Source organism: Talpa occidentalis, unplaced genomic scaffold, assembly GCF_014898055.3.
Source record: "Talpa occidentalis isolate TD23 unplaced genomic scaffold, MPIMG_talOcc4v2.1 talOcc4.12, whole genome shotgun sequence".
NCBI lineage: Eukaryota > Metazoa > Chordata > Mammalia > Eulipotyphla > Talpidae > Talpa > Talpa occidentalis.
This window is the reverse complement of record NW_023601212.1, coordinates 75,091,633-75,095,695: the sequence shown is the minus strand read 5'-3', so window position 1 is coordinate 75,095,695 and position 4,063 is coordinate 75,091,633. Positions and strand designations below refer to the sequence as shown.

The following is a 4,063-nucleotide window of genomic DNA, read 5'->3' as shown; positions in this document are numbered from 1 at the left end:
GGCCAATAAGCACTTGAGATGCTGTTAACCCTGTTAATCATCAAGGAAATGCAAATTAAACTGCTATTTAATAGCACTATACATCCATCTGAATAGGGAAGAGCAAATGAACACTGACAATTTCAATTGTTGATAAAGAGGTAGAGCAGTTGGTGCTCTAGTCTATTGTTGGTGGGAGTTTTAGCTTTTGCAGCACTGATGCCTGCACCTACTCAAGTCAGACTTGTCTTCCTTTTAGGGGCACGCCTAAAAGAAATAGGGAAACAAGCATAAAAGACATTCATAGCTACACTGCCTACAATAGTCCTAAAAAAGAGACAACACAAGTCCAAGATAAATCAGTTGTGCCTGTGCCCAAATGAATCTTACAATGTCAAATGATGCCAGGTACAAAGAATGCAGAACATACTAGGTTGGAAAAAGGAAACAATGTATTTAGGGATGTGTGGTTAGAGGGTCAAACTGTAAAGTTAAAAAGAAAAGGCAACAAAATACTTATAAGATCTTCTTTTGGACCAAATTCTAGCCAGCTTCCTCTGCGCCTCACTTCAACTAGGCCTCAAACATGGTCCTATAGAAGCTACAGACTGTAATTTCCCACCCCTCACAGTGAAAGGCTTTCTCTCTTCCACAACCATCCTCATATTCCCTTATCCTGTTCTCCCTCCCACTCTGTCTTGACTTCAGAACTCTTATTAATGTTCATTAGTTTTTGTAAGCATTTAACTTTATCAAAATTGTATACTATGTAAATGTCCAGTATTTGTTTTTGTCATCCTGACATGCTTGGCTACACATAATTCCCTCCAACTTCTTCCATTTTACTGAAACTGTTTGCATTTTACATTTCCTTATAGCTAAATAATATTCCATGGTGATTGGATATAATACATCTTTTCTTGATACAATCCACTATTGATGGACACTTAGGCTGCTTCCATGGCCCACGTATTGTAAAGCAGTGCTGCAATGAACACTATAAGACATATTTTTTTTTTTAGTTGACAGTTTAATGTTTTTGGTCAGGTGCCCAGGAGTGGGTGTTGGGTCCTATGGTATTTCCATTTTCAGTTGTTTAAGGTAAATTCAGATTTTTTTCCATAATGACTCCACAGATTACTTTCCCATCGATTTGTAATGGGGTTTCTCTCCTCTCCAGGACTTGTTATTGGGGATCTTTTTTTTTTAAATGAATTAAAATTTATTTAATTAAATATAGTTACTTTCACACTTGTCTACAGTCATAGTAAATACAGTTCTTGGCATAAACACAGCCTTTGGTGTTTAAAACATACCTATAAGATTGCATATATAAAACTCCCATTATTATTTATGTGATAGTGGCTCTGTTACTCAAATTAAAATAATTACACTACCTAGAATAAAATAAAAAGGAAATAATTTACTCATAAGATTCATATTTAAATCATCTTTATTTACAAAATACTATCCTGAGAATTATAATTTCATGAAGCTTCAATTTGAGCAAAAGTATAATCACTTAAGTAACAACAGTTACTTAAACTGAAAATGAGAGAAGTCAAAATTACTTTTGAAGAGGACTAAAAATTTTGTCAAGTTTCTTGTTGTGGTTCTGCATTTTCAGTAGTAGGCTCATTTGAAGGCAGAATTGACTCTGAAGGAAACTCACTTCTACTTTCGGGATGTGGGGTGGGGGAAAATATCCAGCTCTTGGGGGTAGAAAAGGAGGGAAACCTCTTGATGGATCCACATTTCCCATTGCAAATGAAGGAGGTGGTGGGCCAGGGAAATCCCTTGGAGGAAAATAATCTCGGGGAGTTCCATACATGCTTCCTGGAGGAGGTGGAGGAGAAGGAGGACCTCTTCTCATGAATGGGCCCCTTGTGTCCACTGGAAACAATGGACCTCTGACTAGATGAATGGGTAGGGGGACAAAGCCAGGGCCAGTTGCTTCACTTTCAGCAGGGAGAGATGATTCTGACACATTTAAATTACTGAGATCTTCTTTGCTATCAATTCTATTGGATTCCATGTCCAATGGTCCATCCACTTTATCCAGAGATGGCATATTAAAACTTCTGAGTTCTGCAGGTCCAGATAGTCTGCCAGAATTCGTATAAAATCTGTCTTGCTTTTGTGGAGGAAAAGCTGCATCAGGATATGGTTGGCCTGAAGGAGGGATCATCATCCTACGATCCTGTTCCCATGGAGGTGAGAGGGACCCAGTGTCAGACAGTGCTCTATGAGGATCAGTTATCCTATCACAGCTTGATTCTCCTCTTTCATTGGGAATCTGATGGTTCAGAGGATTCCCAGGGCCTCTTGAGCCTCTTCCTCCTCCCCCTGGAAGCAAAGGTGAGAGTCTGAGTGGACCCTCCAACTTTGTTGGAAAGAAAAGCTCTCGTTTCAGATGAAGGTCTACCCAATGGTGAGGGACCATATGGGGAATGCTCTCTGCCAAATGCTGTATTTGGAACATCAAGTGCATGGGGATCTTTTTCTAAAAGTTCAAATTTAAACTCTGTTTCAGTTAATTTTTGTCTGTTGTGAGCATTTTCTTTCCTTAACTCATTGAGATTTCTTTCAGTGGTCCAAGCTGCCAACCAATTATCATGTGCTTTTTTCTCATGGGAAATAATCTGCCCTTGATAAGAATGTATGGTTCTTTCCAATTCTTCTTCAAGATCTTTGGCACACTTTCTATCGGTTTCCAATTCTTCAGCTGCATAGGTGATCTTTTCATCTGCTTTGGAAAGTTTCTCCTCTTTCTCTAATTGGTAATTTTCCTCTATGTAAGTTTCCTGTGAAGTGTCTTTCATTTTCTTGATACAGTTCAGTCATTACTTTAAGTTTCTGCTGAAGTTTTTGAGTCTCACTTTCAAACTGTGCATTTTCTGACTGTAGAGATTCTTATTCAGTCTGGAGAGTTTTTATACACTCTGTAAGCTCTTCCTTTGCTTTATCTACTTCAGATAACTGAGTATAAATTTGGTTTCTTTCTCCTTCTAAGGGTTTTAAAGAAGCATTTAACTTAGCAGCATCAATCGGTTTCTTCAAAGCTCCTTTTGGTTGATTATCATTTTCTAATTCATTGTTCATTTCCAATTCTAAGTTATCATCATGTGTTATGTCTTGTCCAAGCACAGTAGCCCAGTCTTTCATCTTTAGCAAGCGTTCTGTAAGGGACTTTATCTGATTTTCTTTTTCATAAAGAACTTGTTCCACATCTACTTTGGAGACTTCAAATGCTATTTTCTGTTTATTATGTTCACTCACTTGTTCTTTCCATTCTTCAACTTCTTGTAAAAACTGTTGCTGTGTTTCCTGAAATTGGGAATTTTCATTCATTCCATCTTTTATAGCCATCTTAAGTCGTTCTTCATTCATTTGAAATATTTTTAAGGTTGTTTTGGCTTCAGTTACTTGTGATTTGTGGGATTTTGATTCATCTTCTAGGGATTGTATCTTTTAAGAAATATCCACCATCAATTCATCTTGTTCAGAATGTTTTAACTTCTCTTCCTCTAACTCTTTTTCTAGAGAAAGTATTTCATCTTCAAGTTCAGATTTAGAACCGTTCAACTTTTCGTACATTGCCTCCAAGGTTTGGGCTTCTGTTAACTCTTTCTCAAAGTCGGCATCCTTTACAGATGACTCTAAGCAGTCATACTCTTTTTGGACAAGGCTCAATTTTTCAAGTAGTTTACATTTTTCTTCAATTAGTGTAAAAAGTTCTACAGCAAGCTTTTTCTCTCTTCCCATATAAAATCAGCTTCTAACTGATCGAAAACTTCTCCATAAAAACAAGAGAAGAGCAAACAATCCAACAAAAGTTGCACATATCACCGATTTCCATGGAAAACCATAAAGTGTAGGACCTGGCCTCATATCTTCAGGCAAAGCTGCAACAACCCTCTGCAGCTTCTCCAGGACCAGCCCCAAGTACTACTGGGGGGCCGTCCTGGGCCCCTCCATGGCGCCAAGGCCACCTGGCAGTCGCTGCCACAGCCAGGGCCTGGCCGGGCCACGACAATCACTGGAGAGCACCTGGGGATTTTTTTTAATACGTGCCATCTCACAC

The 4,063-nt window shown here is 38.5% G+C and overlaps 1 pseudogene; it reads right to left on the bottom strand.

Moving 5' to 3' along the window:
- Positions 1-1,396: 1,396 nt before the first annotated feature.
- On the bottom strand, positions 1,397-3,843 carry LOC119240134 (melanoma inhibitory activity protein 2-like; annotated as a pseudogene).
- Between the last annotated feature and the right edge of the window lie 220 nt (positions 3,844-4,063).